This window comes from Podarcis pityusensis (genome assembly GCF_964106645.2).
Source record: "Podarcis pityusensis genome assembly, chromosome: 3".
In the NCBI taxonomy this organism is placed as follows: Eukaryota; Metazoa; Chordata; class Lepidosauria; order Squamata; family Lacertidae; genus Podarcis; species Podarcis pityusensis.
This window is the reverse complement of record NC_138026.1, coordinates 102520069-102537858: the sequence shown is the minus strand read 5'-3', so window position 1 is coordinate 102537858 and position 17790 is coordinate 102520069. Positions and strand designations below refer to the sequence as shown.

General features: G+C 41.1%; 1 long non-coding RNA gene across 2 annotated transcripts in view; it reads right to left on the bottom strand.

Annotated features, from left to right (window-relative positions):
- Nucleotides 1-357: 357 nt before the first annotated feature.
- The window catches only part of LOC308472956, a 48277-nt gene continuing 30844 nt past the window's right edge, over nt 358-17790 (bottom strand). For both annotated transcript variants that reach the window (XR_013983816.1, XR_013983817.1), the window contains exons 3-4: nt 3322-3372; nt 358-1116 (exon numbers count right to left, since the gene is read on the bottom strand). This is a non-coding gene — a long non-coding RNA (uncharacterized lncRNA). The remainder of the gene's footprint in view (nt 1117-3321; nt 3373-17790) is intronic.

Genomic DNA, 17790 nt, shown 5'->3' with positions numbered 1-17790 from the left:
CTCAGTATAATCTGCTCGGCCTGAATCTTGGCTTTGTCAGACACAAAGGTGCAATTTACACAACCATTTCCCCCATGTGGTGGTTGCATGATAAAGTTGCAGAATCAGACGTTTGGAAAGGGCCTTGGAGACCCTATAGTTCAACCTCCTGCCCCATGCAGGAGCATAGCTGTCAACTTTTCCCTTTTCTTGCGAGGAATCCTATTCGGAATAAGGGAATTTCCCTTTTTTAAAAAAGGGAAACGTTGACAGCTATGTGCAGGAGACAATGACAGCAGCCCAGGCATATGCTCACCCAGCTTCTCCTTAAATACTTCCAGTGAGGGAGAGTTCACCACTTCTCAAGGCAGACTGGCTTTTGAAAAATGTAATTAGTATGGGTGCTCCTGTATCAGGATAAATGGTAATGCTTCCGTTGGAGCAAAAGTCAGCTTGTGGAGAAGAAGATCCATTGTGACGCAAGAGAGTTTAATGAGAGTTTAATGCCTCTTCCTGTGTGCTACGCTACACACTACAGTGGTACCTTGGGTTACATACGCTTCAGGTTACATACGCTTCAGGTTACACACTCCGCTAACCCAGAAATAGTGCTTCAGGTTAAGAACTTTGCTTCAGGATGAGAACAGAAATCGTGCTCCGTTGGCGCAGCAGCAGCGGAAGGCCCCATTAGCTAAAGTGGTGCTTCAGGTTAAGAACAGTTTCAGGTTAAGAACGGACCTCCGGAATGAATTAAGTACTTAACCTGAGGTACCACTGTATTTCTGTATTTGATTTTTTAAAAAATCTATTCAGTACCACAAGATCTGCTTATGGTCACTGTTTTTTTTTTTTTCTAAAAGAGGGAGCAGCAATGGGTAGCAGCCATGATAACCAAATGGAACTGCCAAGTTCAAAGTTTTGTGTACTTCTGAAGAACAGATGCTGGTGACAAACAACAAGGGAGGGAAAGTTGCCTTCAGGTCCTGCTTTCAGAGGCGTCCGGCTTGAACACGTTTAAAACAGAAGGCTGGATTATATGGCATTTGGTCCAGTCCAGGGGAGGTCTTCTTATTTCTTGCAAATCCCACTTGCTCCCAAGGAATATCCTGACTCACCATTTGCCTCCAAGTGAAGTCTCTGGAGAAAATAAAAAAAAGGTATGCACTTGGTATTCAGGATACAGAGCGCTGCAAAACTCAACTCTATGGCACATTCTGGAAAAGTGAATGCAAATCAGACATTTGCCTTTCATTTGACGAACACCCAGCCTCCCCCGGATAGTTCTGAGTGGAGTGATTGATTGAATGATTACTTTATAATGATACTTTATAAGCTGTGCCTGTTAATATAGCAGTTTGTTTATAACAGGCACTTATATATAATGTTGTAAATACATAATGCATCAAGAATGATTGAGCTCTGTCTGGAATGCAGCGAGAAACAATACGGTGTCATGGCACTTCGGGGTATTTTCATTTAGGGTATACTGGAATGCAGTAAGGAACAACAGGATGCTGTGGCAGAGAGGTGTGTTCAGTTGGCTAGGCATGTAGCGAGAAGCGTTAGAGTGCTGTGGTAGACATCTCTGTCTGCTTGGCCTAGTATGGACTCTGGAATGTAGTCAGGAGCAGCACTGTCCTGCTATGAGTCTTTCCAGGACGCAGTAAGAAACAATGGAAAGCTGTAGCATGCAGGTATGTTCTCTTCGATAAGTATGCAAACTGCCAGGCATGCAGTAATAAACAAGACAGTGCTATAGTATGCTGGTCTGCTCATTTGAACGAGTGCAAATTCTTGAATACGCAAATTCTTGAATACGCAAATTCTTGAATACATGAGGATACGTTTCTTAGTCTAATTAGATAACTTGGTTGGATTGCTACTGCAGTGAACAGTGCCTTGGCCATCTAACTCAATATTATCTAGCTCCACTAATGGGCAGGATTCCTTTTTTTAAAATTACTTTTTATTAATGTTTTACCTCCACCATTTTAAATGTTTCATTAATAACAACCCACATTAATACAATACCAAACCATGCCAAATCTTAATACAATCAAAAGAGCCAATTAAACAATTCCAAACTAAACATTTTTGGACTCTCCAGGACTTCTATCCCTCTCAGTCCTATCTGGGGATGCCAGGGATTGAACGTGGAACCTTCTGCACACAAAGCAAATGCACTTCCAATCAGCTATGGGCATCCTCAATGTGGCACGGCGCAAGGAGAATGCCACTGTAGACAGTGGTGCAGTGGTAAATTGCAAAGTGCAGGCGCCCATCAATGACAGCCATCATAGCTATGTCCCCAAGGAGAGTCCAAAAATATAGGCAGCTTGGTCTATTATGTACTCACACACAGAGAGAGATAGGGCATCAATACATAGCATAATACCCAATATATTAAGATCAGCAGAAAATCATGGAACAGTGAGCTGGGAGCTGGGAAAGGGTGGTGTAGTGGTTAGCCTGCTGTGACTGATCAGTATTTTGAGAGTCAAATCACTGCAGATAGGTTGCCTGGCTTCTCTTCAGATCATTTAAGACTGCCATCTTTTTGCAATAAAACCACTAGGATGAAGTAAGAACTCCATCAAAGAAAGGGAAATAAGTATGCAGCCTGCTTTTTGGATTTTCCATGATGCTAAGCTATCAGAAGCAAGAGAGAACTTGGAAGGCTCATTAGCACTGCATTCATCTGACAGAGCAAGGAAGATCCATCAATAACCCTGGCATTCTGGCACATGAGGCCATCACCCCCGCTCTGAAAATAGTCTCGGAGCAGCACTCCCTTGCATTCCACTTCCACTAAATCGCTGGTAGTAGACAGACATTCATTTGGCTAAGCTGCTGTTTTAATTGGGGTGGCTGAGCAAGGGGTCACAAGGAATAACTGCTACCTGTTCCATCTCATGTGGAGTTCAAGACGAAGTTCATTTCAAACTAATATGTACATGTCACCATAAATCCCAGATAGTTATGTGTACACACACACACACACACACACACACACACACTGTGCTTCTTGCAATGTTGTTGCCAGATGTTATCTTTGCTGATAATGGAGCCAGTTAAGACTAGAAAGAGCTATTTTGCTTGCTATATTAGCACTTCCACTTTAGAATAATCCCTCTAGCATGATTCCGTAGTATTTACAATTTTTGTAAGTACCGATTATATTTTCAAAGTCAAAGTGGAATAAAATTAGTGCATTGTAGACAGTCATTGTGCTTTCTTTAGTAGTCAGCCTTACACGTATTTGAATAATGCTTTATGAATGTAATTTGAAAGGTAAGAGCTTGATTCCTTTCCCCCCCTTTTTAAAATAAAAAATACACTTACATGGGCAGTGTGAGCTCTTGCTGAGGATCTTCGGTGCATGGCTATTGTGTCCTTGGAGAGTTAATAAAGAAAAACTTGGTTACGTAGGTTCACAGTGGCATGTGGGTGGCATTCAGGTAAATCAGTATTTATTCGCATTCTTCCAGTAGCCAAGGGGGGAAAACCCCTATTTTGATCATGCCACTTACACAGCCAGTTTCAACTTGAGAAAATGAACAGTATAAATATCTCATTCACAAATGTCAAAAAAATAAGGGAGAGGCTTTATTTTTGGCCATCACCAGCAACTGATTTTTATGAAGGGGCATTTCAAAGGACTTCGTTCTCCATCTGCGATATATGAATAGCTGTCCACAGAAATGATTTAGGAGCATGGGAAACGGTGCTATACCAGAACACCATGCATTTAAAGCACTATAATACCACTGTAAACAGTCACGGCTCCCCCAACCCCAAGAATTCTGGGAGCTACAGTTTGTTAATGTTGTCGACAGGGCTTTTTTTCCCAGCCGGAACTCACCAGAACTGAGTTCCGGCACCTCTCAGGTGGGCGCCATTGCTATTCAAAGAGAACAAGGGAGGTGTTCATGGTCAGTTCTGGCACCTCTTTCTCTAGAAAAATGGCGCTGGTTGTCAAGAGTTCTTGAAAGACCCCTACTCCCCTTACAGAGCTACAATTTCCCAAGTTGTTTAATAATCATCCTTCTCCACAGGGAACTCTGGGAACTGCAGCTCTGTGAGGGAAATAGGGAGTCTCTTAACAACTCTCAGTATCCTTAACAAACTACAGCTCCCAGAATTCTTTGGGTGAAGCCAAGTCTGTTTAAAGTGTAACAGAGTGCTTTAAATGTATGGTGTGAATGTGGTCTCTGACCAGCAGCTGAGGTCTTTGAACCTGTCTACCTGTTACCTGATGCTTTAAACAGGTGAATGAACCTGGGGCCTTCTGTATTCACTATAAGTGAGCCATGGTTTCTCCACATTTGGTAGCAAATGACTTTCCAAATAGGTGCCTTATAAAGTACCCATGACCAATGTCAATATATTACTCTTTGGCAACTAAAGTACATCTCTGACACTCTTCCCCTCCTCCCCAACCACCACCTCCAATATTATGATGCTGTGGAGCAGGGGGTGGAATTAACAAGCAATGCCATCACTCCTTGTAGATAAACACATGCGTAGAGTGTCAGGCATAAGTAGGAGATTACAGAACGCATCTTCCTAAGTGCCACTTATAAATACAACACGTGTAGCTTGCGGAAAAATGTCATCTAAAGAGAAAAACAAGACTTTGCAACCACGGTGGATTATATCATTAGCCAAACTGGAAAGTAATCGCTGCTTGTGGCTGCCAGAATATGTCACTATCCTGGAGTCTGCTGCTTCCTGAGCAGAAAAACAAATCACCAAGTTTAAATTAATACACCAAAGAGCAAGTGGTAAGCTCTATAAAAGGGATATGTAAATTAGAAAAAGCAAGTGTGGGGGAGAATATGGGAGCAGAACATGGCTTAGGAATGCCAAAGCAAACTCGCAAAATGTGGAAGACAAAAACCTATTTGCAAATGCTTATTTGCATTTATTTATTTTCTGTTTAAACCTGTATCATAAAGACAGAAGAGATCTGCTGGTTCTGTGGGCCTCTCACAGACCTCTAGTTGGTCAGTGTGAGAACAAGATGCTAGATGGCATCTAAAACTAGCTAAGTTATTTTGGCAATACAATGATAAAGAAAGAGTGATGTGCTGTCCTTTCATGACACCACACAATTGCCTGAGACAGCCACCTCAGTCTGCCTAAAGATACAGTCATACCTCTTGTTACGTTCAGTTCAGGTTACGTCTTTTCAGGTGGTGACCCGGAAGTACCAGAAAAGGTTATTTCCAGTTTTCGCCTCTCGCGCATGCGCAGACGAGCAAAATGATGTAACGCGCATGCGCAGAAGCAGCAAATCACGACCCGCAGATGCGGGTTGCGTTCCTTTCAGGTTGTGAACGGGGCTCAGGAACGGATCCCGTTTGCAACCAGAGGCCAGTCCAGATAAGCTATTTCATGCCAACTTTTACCAGCTGAAAGCAAAAACAAACCAACAATGGCAATGTATGGACTCCATTATTTTTCTGGCTCGTTTCAGAAATCTATATTGCCATTGTGCAAATCTATTCCGTTGACACTCTTTCAATAAAGTCCCAGTGAATCGTACCAACAAAATGAACTTGCTCTTCTTCAAAAGTGAAACACGCACTGGGTCTCACTTTGTTTTAAATGCGTTATATATCCTCAAAGTAGAACCATACTTGTGCAGAAAGTAAAGAAAGAGAAAGAGAGAGACTTGACGGCTTTATGTTTGATTCACAATCGAAACCACAGTAGACGTCACAGGAGGTTTAAGACCAAGCACACACACATATACTTAGTGCACTTGATTACAGATCAGCAGGGCATAAACAAAAACACCCCCTTTTTGTTATATTAAAATCATACTTTTGTTCCCATGTTAGATGCTCATAACACCGCTCTCTCAGAAATAGAACAAGCAGCACGAAGTCGTTGCAGCTACAAACAAATATCTCATTTGCCATTTTCATTTAAATGTATTCTGGAAGGAAATGGGAAAGAGGGTAGCACACTCATTCTTCAAATGAGAAGACGTTTTAGGGGGAGAAAAAACAACAACCCAGAGTCCTTAGGAAGTCTGTCGTAATATGCATAATCCCGAATAATACACGGCAATTGGGGAGGGGGAGAGATGAAGAAGATTTGCAGCCACCTCACCAAACACTCAGGATGCAGGAGAAAACCAGCACCTGCCTAGAGGGTGATGATGAGCCTGGAAAGCAAGTCCTATTATGAATGGTTGAAACAGATGGAGAAAAGAAGATTAAGGAGAAACACAACAGTAGGCTTCAAACATCTGAAGGGCTGCCACATAGAACATAGACTGTGTGCGCACCAGCACATTAAAAGAACACTTCTCCAAAGAACCCTGACAACTATAGTTAACTCTGCAACAGAGATACAATTCCCAGGACCTTTAACAAACCACAATTCCCAGGATTCTTTGGGGGAAGTCACATGATTTAAATGCATAGTGCACACGCAACTTTGTGTTCTTCCAGGGCTGGAAGTAATGGGTAAGAACAGCAAGGAAGGAGATTTTGGCTAAAAGCATTAGCAAAAACTTCTGGTGGACAGCAGAGCAGGTTGCAAAGCACTGTTTTAAATAGAGAGGGGATGGTCACCTGCCAGGAATGCTTTAGTTACATCTTGCATTTATGTCATGCACTGAACAAGGGAGGCGAACTAGATGAACTCTGTGGTCACTTCTGGCTGTAAAATTCTACAAGAGGAGAATTGGAAAGAGGAGCCAAAGGACGGGGGGAGGGGTTCTGAAGCACCAAGTAGATGTTATAATGTATGTGTATGAAGAGATAATTCATAGTTATTAGACATGGGCATTATCAGGTGATGAGTTTATCATTTAATATGTTGCCCCCCCCATGCCAGTTATCCCACTACTGCAATCCGTGGTGACTGATATCTGATAGCCATTTCACACAACCAAGCCAATACAGTGGTACCTTGGGTTAAGAACTTAATTCGTTCTGGAGGTCCGTTCTTAACCTGAAATTGTTCTTAACCTGAGGCACCACTTTAGCTAATGGGGCCTCCTGCTGCTGCCGCGCCACCACCGCCACACGATTTCTGTTCTCATCCTGAAGCAAAGTTCTTAACCTGAGGTACTATTTCTGGGTTAGTGTAGCCTGTAACCTAAAGTGACTGTAACCTGAAGCATCTGTAACCCCAGATACCACTGTATACGATAGTTTACAGTGATCACATGAGATACACACTTTATCAGCAGAAGTGATTTGGAAAACATCTCTAAACTTAGGGATGTTGATGATGAAGAATTTCATTTATGAATTGCTTCCCACTAGGCACCCTGAAGTGATTTACAAGATAATAAAGACATATATAAGATAGTTACATAAAACAGATGGAGACCACACTTACATTGGTTTGGTTTTTTTTTAATATATTGGTCCCTTCAATCACAAGCGAGCATCAGGATAATCAGAGACTGCTGTTTTGGACCATGCAAATCTTTAACTAATCCTTTCCCCGATTGTGCAGCAAACAGTTGTGTCCACTCTGCAACTTTGCACCCTGTGACCGTTCAACCAAAAACACCAGTAGTATGGGCCTAAGGTTGCAAACATGAATACGTAGTGGAGCCATATGGTCACTGAGGTTTGTTCCAATAGCTATTGATCACCTGAAGGTAGTCTCTCTCTTTCATGATGTTTGCCCAGAGGGGCGAGAATACCAGGAGGACTCTGCAACAGACAACTGTGTATCTCTGTGCGGGTTTCTGGTCTTCTAGACAAGAGGCTACGCTGAATGTATTTTGCTGCTGGAAATGAGGGGAGCACAGTAATATAAGAACAGTCCTGATGGATCAGAGGAAAAGCTAATCTAGTCCAGTATTCTGTTCTTACAGTAGCCAATGAGAGAGAGAGAAACTGAAAAACATGGTGGATGGGTGAATAGAAAGGAAGAGGGAGTTAGAGTGTAGCAAAGTGGTTGGAGTATTGGCAGAGTGTTGGACATCGAGAATGGAGAGCAGGATTAAAATTCCTGTACATAGCATGATGTTCCACGGGTGACATTAGGCAGCCTAATTCTGGTCACATTCCACATCATACATTTAAAACACATTAAAAGCAGTCAGTGTAGACAACACAAAGATGAATGGACCAATGAGCTCCCATGGTATGAGGCACCTTCCCACAATCCTTATTACTATTACTATTACTATTACTATTACTATTACTATTACTATTACTATTGTTTTCTTTTAGGATATGTTTGTTAGGGAATATGGTAAAAGATAGTGACTGATCACCTCATGTGCCCCTGAAGTTGGCTCTAGAAGGTGGGGTTAGGAGAACCCCCAGAACAGCATGTGGGGGAGAGGAGAGGGGAGATTGTTCTGTCTGGTAAGCCAAAATGCATGTCCAGATGGAATGATCGCCTTGGTGTGACACTGAATTCCTCCCTTGGTCTTTCTGTTCTCCTGTGAGTTAGCCATGCCAACATGAGACAACCTACACACACACACCAGTGCAGACTCATATAATAGTTGAGTGTGTATAACTCATCTAACAGTGCAGACAAGCTTCCTACATATAAACTCAAGCTAGGTTTATGTTATATACGCATTCATATACTGTATGTATATATTATATTTTGCAGCTATATGAGGGTTATTTAGAAACAACAACAACCTGTATTCTTTCTACCCTAGCTAACAAGTTTGTAATTCTGCCAACAAATCCCAACCTGAAAGCAATTGTGCAGGAAAGCGATAGCTGCAAACATGCCACATAATAAGAAATTCCCATTTCTTGCATTACGGCGTTAGGCGAGTTGTGTGATATTGCCATTATACTTTGTCGATATTAGGAGAGGGGCCATATTTAAAAAACGTACGCAGGAGTGGATCACACAAATGGCTGTTTGGTCTCTCCCCCTCCCCCGCCACCCAACAAATCGGGAAGTGGCATTCCGAAGCTACGATGCGGCTGCGATATCTTACAAGTCAATTTGTTCGTCTCATTTTCAGATGATGCAGCTATTTATCTCACATGACTAGGCCTATAGCGAGGTCCCTAAAGAGGAGGCACGCCACCTCACTGACGGCAGCGACAAAAAGGTCAGGTTGTTGGACAGGTCCCTAAAAAAACCATCTCCCTTGTCTTGCAACTTTTCCCTCCCCCGATCTACTGGACATGTCCAAACTGAAAAGGTCTAGTTTACCTAAGGGACCAGCACCTCCCCCCCCAGCCCCATTTTTATATTGCTGTGGGGTTAATAGCTATGTCGTGTGGGGTCAGGGAAGACATCTGTGTCTCAGATAATATGCTTACGGTGATTACCACACATAATTGACTGACCTTCCCTCATTCTTCGCTGGCTGCAGGCCATGCCTGATAGGAGGAGATGCTCTGGAGGAGTTTATTTTCCATCACACACAATTGTGCTGCTGAGCAAATATTTTAGCAAGCTTTGAATGCATCACCTCTCAGGCTCTGGGCTTGACAGTTAAAATATGAAGGCTGCGGCCAACTTAATAATATTAGATTTTAAATCAGCTTGCAGAAGGGAGGGAAAACATGAGCAAATCCTACTTAAAGTACATTTTTAGATACACCTAAATAAGTGCTGAACTCTGGCAGTGGGTTTTTTTTTTTTTGGAGTGGGTGGGTAGGAGAGAGAATCTATCTGCCTTGGGTTTCTTTCCTAGCTTCAACCCGCCTTGCCTCAAAGCGTCCGAGGAGAGCCGTATCAAAAGACAGCAGGGGGAAAACTGCAAATAAACCAAATCTGGGAGATGCTGAACCGCAGGTGGTACAAATATGGCAAATGCTGTGTTTGTGCAGCTGCACATTTAGAGTATACCTAAGAGCATCAGGGGAAAGGGGAATGGCTGCAGAGGAGCGGATTTTAATCTCAGAAGATGTGTGCAAAAAAAAAGGGGGGGGGAGAGACTTTCTGCCAAGTTCACCTGACACCTAAGCAACAGTTTGATGCCCCCTCAAAGCATTTCACAGCATCTTCAATCTATTGTTTACCTAAAACCCAAAATATGATCATGTGCAAGGGTGCATTCAGACTTGGGGAATATTTCATTAGTTTTCCTCGTTAGAATGCCAGTATTTCTATCCCTAGGTTCCTAACATTTCTTCCTTCATACGGTTCCTTTTAACCTGTTGTATAATGGAGCTGTTGGTGTTAAAAAAATTGAAATATGTTGTGCTACATTTAATTCAGTCCCATGGACGTGGTGTGGCGCAATAGCAGATGCCATTGGACATGTCATCACCCTTTATGAACACTGGTGCTGCTTCTGTTCCCCCATGGTGAGAACAAAGTGCATGCCAGGAGATCACCCCAAATTTCATCCTGCAGTTTTCCATCTTACATGTGTGTGTGTTTTCTAGATGCAATTAACATGGGTATGGGCATCAGACTTCCACTAGATTCCACTAGATTTCCAGAAGTAGCTTTTACATCATATGAAAGATCACATTAGAAAAAGAAAATTATCAGGTAAGGAAATGTTAGGAAAATGGAATAAAGTGCCGTCTGAATGCAGCCCAAGACAAGAAACACAATTGATTAAAAAGACACAGCTGGAACACAACACAGCTCTACTTCAGTTTTATCATTGGGCCTCAGCAGAGTAGTGTTGGTCTCTAGAGAGGGATCTCTTTGTCCTTTTCCAAAAAAGCTGAAGAAAGATAACCAGATGATGCTCCCTTCAAAAAATCTTCTGCAGACAATGTGCCACTACTAAGAAGACCCTGAACTTGATAGCCAGCCACTGGCAGAGGCACCCGTAATGTGGATTCGATTGATAATTAGCCAGAGCAGAGGGAAGAATATAGAAGGAAACCTTGAATGTTCTTTTTTTTTTTTTTTTTTGTAAGAATTTTTATTGGTTTTACAGAATAATTTTAAACAATACAAACAAATAAAAAAAGACATACAAACATGTAAAATTTCATAACCTTTTTTTCATGTCCCTCTCTTCTCGGACTCCCCCAAACCTCCCCTTCCTACATCCCAATTTCCAAAATTTATTTCAGCAAATTCTAATTAATTTTATCAAATATATTTTTTCTTATTCTTTTCTTCAACTTAATCTTATGTCACTGTAATCTCCTTTTCTTTCTCCAAACCTCGACATTTTAACATTCCTCAATTTTATAATAGTTCTTAAGGTAAATTTTAAATTTCTTCCACTCTTCTTCCGCCGTCTCTTTCCCCTGCTCACGGATTCTGCCAGTCATCTCAGCCAGTGTCATATAGTCTATTACCTTCATCTGCCACTCTTCCAAGGTGGGTAATTCTTCTGTCTTCCAATACTTTGCGATGAGTATTCTTGCTGCTGTCGTAGCATACATAAAGAAATTTCTATCTTTCTTTGACACCAATTGGCCGACAATGCCCAAGAGAAAGGCCTCCGGTTTCTTAGGAAAAGTACATTTAAGTACCTTTTTCATTTCATTATATATCATTTCCCAGAAAGCCTTAATCTTCGGGCACGTCCACCAAAGATGATAAAAAGTACCTTCCGTTTCTTTACACTTCCAACACTTATTATCAGGCAAATGATAAATTTTTGCTAGCTTGACTGGGGTCATGTACCACCTATAGATCATTTTCATAATATTTTCCTTTAAGGCATTACATGCCGTAAATTTTATACCAGTGTTCCACAACCATTCCCAGTCAGCAAACATAATGTTATGACCAATGTCCTGTGCCCACTTAATCATAGCTGATTTAACTATTTCATCTTGTGTATTCCATTTCAGCAGCAGATTATACATTTTTGACAAATTCTTAGTATTGGATTCTAACAGTTCAATTTCTAATTTTGATTTCTCCACCTGGAATCCAATTTTCCTGTCTTGTTTATGTACCTCCATTATTTGATAATAATGGAGCCAATCTCGAACCTTGGGTTTCAATTTCTCATAGCTCTGTAACTTCAATTTATCTCCATCTTGTTCCAAAATTTCCCAATACTTTAGCCATTCAGCTTCCATATTAAGCTTTTTCAGCGCTGTAGCCTCTAAAGGTGACAACCATCTAGGGGTTTTACTTTCCAACAAATCTTTATATCTTATCCAAACGTTATATAATGCTTTCCTGACAATATGGTTTTTAAAGGCCCTATGCACCTTAATTTTATCATACCATAGATATGCATGCCAACCAAATGTATTATTAAAACCTTCTAAGTCCAAGATATCTGTATTCTCGAGGAGCATCCATTCTTTCAGCCAGCAAAATGCTGCTGCTTCATAATACAGTTTTAAGTCCGGCAGGGCAAACCCCCCTCTTTCTTTTGCATCCGTCAGTATTTTAAATTTTATTCTGGGCTTTTTGCCCTGCCAGACAAATTTCGAGATATCCTTCTGCCACCTCTTGAAACAATCTATCTTGTCCAGAATTTGTAATGTTTGGAACAAAAATAACATTCTAGGCAATACATTCATCTTAATAGCTGCAATTCGGCCTAACATTGACAATCTCAAATTTGACCATATTTCTAGATCTTTTTTAATTTCCGACCAACATTTTTCATAATTGTCTTTATACAAGTTCGAATTCTTAGATGTCAAATAGACCCCTAGGTATTTCACCTTCTTTACCACTGTCAAACCTGTTTCATTCTGGAACTTCTCCCTTTCCATGACTGTCAAATTTTTTTCCAAAACTTTAGTCTTTTGTTTATTCAATTTAAATCCGGCCACCTGACCAAATTCTTGAATTAGCTCCAACACCCTTTTTGTGCTAGTGTCTGGCTCTTGTAAAGTAAGTACTAAATCATCTGCAAAGGCCCTTAACTTGTAATGTTTGGCTCCGGCCTGTACACCTTTAACCTGCTGGTCATCTCTAATCATATTAAGCAACACCTCCAGAACAGAAATAAAAAGTAAAGGGGAAATTGGGCACCCCTGTCGTGTCCCTTTTTCTATTTTAAATTCTTCAGTTATCACATTATTTACAATCAACTTAGCCTTTTGTTCAGCGTATATGGCACCCATACCATTCTCAAATCCTTGGCCTACCCCCATCCCATGAAGATTCTTTTTCATAAAACTCCAAGAAATATTGTCAAAGGCTTTCTCCGCGTCCACAAAGATCAGAACTGCTTTAGTGTTTATATTCACCTCTAATAATTCCAGAATGTCTATTATGTTCCTCACATTATCTGATAAATGCCTTTTTGGGAGAAAGCCTGCTTGGTCCTTATGAATCTTCTCCATCAACACTCTTTTCAATCTTTTTGCCAGAATGTCTGCAAAAATTTTATAATCCACATTAAGTAATGATATTGGGCGGTAGTTCTTAAGTTGAGTCTTTTCAGTCTCTGTCTTTGGTATGAGTGTAATATACGCTTCTTTCCACGATTCTGGTGCCCTTTTCCCCTCCAAGATCTCATTACAGACTTCCTTTAATGGTTGTACCAACCACTCCTTCAAAGCTTTATAGTATCTGGAAGTCAGTCCATCTGGTCCTGGAGATTTGCCCAGTTGCATATTTTGAATGGCACTCTCTATCTCTTGATCTGTTATTCTCTGGTTTAGATCCACCTTACTTTGGTAGGAGATTTTTTGTAGTCCATACTTTTTAAGGAATTCGTCTATATCTTCTTCCTTCTGCGGTCCTTGTGAATATAGCTTTTTAAAATAACTCAAAAAACAGTTTCTTATCTCGTTAGGTTTAGAAATATTCTTTCCATCCACTTCTAGACTTGTAACTGTATTTAGTTTCTGTCTTTTCTTCAGTTGCCAAGCCAGAAGCTTACCACATTTATCTGCTGATTCAAAAGTCTTTTGTCTCATTTGTTTTATCTTCCATTCAATCTCTTGATTCATCAATTCCATATATTGTGTCTGGTATAACTTAATCTCTCTCAGAATCTCCTGGGACTTTGGTTTTAATCTCAATTTCTTCTCTCCTTCTTTTATCTTTTCCAAGATTCTTTTATCCTTCTTCTCATTTTGCTTTCTCTTTTTTACTGAATTTTGTTGAATTAAAAATCCTCGCATCACTGCTTTGCTTGCGTCCCATATCACTCTTTTTTCTACATCAGTTTTTAGATTTATTTCAAAATAGTCCTTTAAAGTTTTTTGGGCCTTTCTATGGATCTCCTCGTCTCGAAATAGGTTGTCATTCATCCTCCATCTGAATTGACCAGTTACTGTAAATTTCATCTCCATCTTCACGGCGTTATGGTCGGAGCAAGTCTTTGGACAGATTTCCACTTTCTTAATCTTTGGAGCCAACCCACTAGTAATCCAAATTTGATCGATTCTGGTCCAGGTCATCATTGCTTCAGAGAAGAAGGTTCCCTCTCTCTCGAGAGGGTTCCTTGTTCTCCATATATCAATCAAGTCCATATTTTCAGTCATTTCAAAGAAAGTCTTTGGTAGTCTCCCATCTCTGGTAATTACCTGTCTTTGTGCTTTATCCATATTTGTAGATACCACTCCGTTCATATCTCCCATCATAATTAATTTGTAATCCAAATAGTCCAACAATGTCTCATGCAGCTTCTTAAAAAATTCTGACTTCCCTTCATTAGGTGCATAGATCCCTAGTATCAAAAATTTTTCACCTTGAATTTGCACTTCAATTGCCAAATATCTTCCTTGTTCATCTTTAAATATAAACTTTGGGGAAAATTTTTCTTTTGCATAGATTACCACTCCTCTTTTCTTAACTTTATCCGATGAAATAAATTCTTGGCCTAATCTCTTATTGACGAGTAATTTCCTATGCAATCTTGTTATATGAGTTTCCTGTAAACAAATTATGTCCAACTGCTCTTTTTTCAATAAATGGAATATGTTTTTCCTCCTTCGCGGAAGATTGAGTCCATTACAATTCCAGCTTAGAAGTTGCAGGGCCATCCTGAAGCTATTTACCTCCTGTCGCTCCGAGTAGTTGTTCTTCTTCTGTCGGTGATTTCAGTCCAAACGTCAGGTTTAAAATGTCTGTTGCGTCTTTCGTTTCTGATGTTATTTCCTCTCCGACTGTTCCTTTCAGAAGGTCTTCCCTGTAGTGATTTAAAAATTGATCTCGATCTTCTACTGATCTTATCCTTATTTTCCTACCTTTGAATTTGAAAGATAGGCCTTGCGGGAATTCCCACCTGAAAGGTACTTCGTTCTTCTTCAGCAATCCGACCAATTCTTTATAGTATGTTCTTGCGTCTAGAATTTCCTTTGGGATATCTTTAAAAATCTCCACAAAAGACTTTTCAATCTCGAGTGTTCTTTGAAAATGCAGGCTCAATATTTTTTCTCTTTCCTCTCTTGATCTTAATGTTATTAGGCAATCCCTTGGCTTCTTCCTGCCTTGTGCTCTTCCCAGTCTAAAAGCAGTGACTATTTTAATTTCTTCCTTCTCTAACTCCTGTTGCCAAAAATCAGAAAATTCTTTAGAAAGGAAGTTCGCCAAGTTGTCTCCTTCACTTTCAGGCACCGCTCGTAGTCTTAAGTTTCTACTTCTCCTCTCCAATTCAAGCATAGACAGGGCCAATGTATGATCTTCTAGCTTTTTGCAAACTGGTACAATTTTTTCCTGTGTAGCATCCGCCGAGACTTTAGCCTCATCAGCAGAGACTTTGGCTTCTTCTGCAATTTTACGTATATTAGCAGAGTCCTCTAATATTTTATTAATAGATTCTGTATTAGATGTCACCCTTTTCCCTAATTCATTCACACTTTGTGTATTCTGATCAAGTTTGATTGAGAGTTCTGTCAATTTTCTACTATTTTCCGCCCCCTGCTTTGTCAAAGATTCCAAAGACTCATTTATTTTAACCAAAGCTTGTGTTACAGGATCTGATGACATTGTTGTTCTTGTCTGACCAGTTGCAGCTGGTGCCACTGGGATGCCTGGGACTGAAATTCTTCGCTGTGAAGATTTTGTTTTGTATTGTCTCCCAGACCTGGTTGTTGTCTCTTCTGATGCACCACTCATGCCTAGCCAAGGTCACTCTCGCAGCTGTTAGTTGTTTTTCAAGGGAAATTTCCACTGCCTTAATAGTTACAGCCCAATTTGCAACAGTTATCAAAGTGTCCTCTAGGGGAACAAAGTTTCCAAAGCTACACAAAATGTCTTACAGTCCAAAATTCCCCTGAGGTTTCCCAATAGTCAATTGTAACAGTTCTTATATTTTCAGAGTTCAACAAACCAGTAATTTAATGTCTCTCCTGAGCTGAGTAGTTTGAAACAATGTAATAATCTAAGTGACAGCTCACTGACAGTTCTCTCTCTCCAGGTTCCTTTGCCCCGGCAGTCCGTTTCAGGGGTATTTGACACAGCGATAAAAAGTTTTAAAATCTTTTTCTGGCAGGTTCTAATTCCAAATTCCTCCCCCTTTTGCTCCTGCCTACCAAAAGGGGGAAAATTCACAGTTTATGTCTGGTTCTCTTCACTCTTTGCGATCTCTCAATGGTTGCAGCTTTTAATCCTTCTTTGCTTTATCCTTATGCAGTCCGGGAAAGGCTGACTTCCTTACTTTAACCAATCCCGTTTTCAGCCAAATTTCAAAAAGATAATTGTAAATCCCAATTAAGTCAGTCTTACTCACTGGTTTTACTTTGTAATCCAATTTTCAGGAAGGAATCGGCGCTCTCCGGCTATGGCGATGCGGCTTCGCTTTACAAGCTGGGTAGCGGCTCTCAGCACCGCTTCTCCCCCCGCTGCCGTTCCGGAGCCTTTAAAAAGGCTCCCTTGCGATTTCGGGGGGGCGCGATGGTGCCCACCGAGCCTCCTTGTTCACAGGCTTCCGCGCCTGTAATTTTTGAGGGTCCCCGCTTCGCCGTAGCGACAGGACCCGAACTTGTAAAGCAGACCCCCTCCGGAGCTCGGAGGGAAATCCGCCATTAACCGATGGCGCCGACCGGAAGTCAATGGAAACCTTGAATGTTCCTCCACCAGTGACTTCAGGGCCAGCGGAATATGAAGATGGGCCACAACTACAGCAGGGCTAGCCAACCACATTTGGAAGTTAATACAGATTACTTCAGAGGTGATCCCTGTAAGACCAGAGTTTAAAATTACCCACCTGCAACACTACCAGTATACCAAGCTTGTTTATTAAAACAGCTGCTAACTTAACACATCCCAAACTATCACTAGACAGGCCAGGATACCACCAAAACGCCCTCCTTGCCTTACTCTGCCAGCACCACTCACCAACAGATAGATGGCAAGTGTGTTTCTGCTTCAAGAGAATTGAAAGAGAGGACAGGTTTTAAGGAAAGTTTCTGTTGCCTTGGAAAATTGGAGGTCCTTTTTTTTGGGGGGGGGGGTTTCAAAAGAACATGAATGTTCACAGCAGACACATTGCCATTGCTGATACTCCCTGTCTTGTGTCACACTGAGCTGAGGTGGGCAATGAAACTGTCATTGAGAGCCAGTGTGATGTAGTGGTTAAGAGCAGTAGACTTGTAATCTGGTGAACCGGGTTCGCTTCCCTGCTCCTCCACATGCAGCTGCTGGGTGACCTTGGGCTAATCACACTTCTTTGAAGTATCTCAGCCCCACTCACCTCACAGAGTGTTTGTTGTGGGGGAGGAAGGGAAAGGAGATTGTTAGCCGCTCTGAGACTCCTTTGGGTAGTGATAAAGCGGGATATCAAACCCAAACTACTACTACTACTACTACTCTTCTTCTTCTTCTTCTTCTTCTTCTTCTTCTTCTTCTTCTTCTTCTTCATGTCACAGCAAAACAGATAATATTGCCCTACAACATGCTGTTGGAAGAACTAGATCAACACTCCCATTCTTGCCATGCTTTTTCATTGCTTACCCTCACACCACAGTGCAGAAAAATGGGAAATTTATTCCCCACATCAATAAATTATCC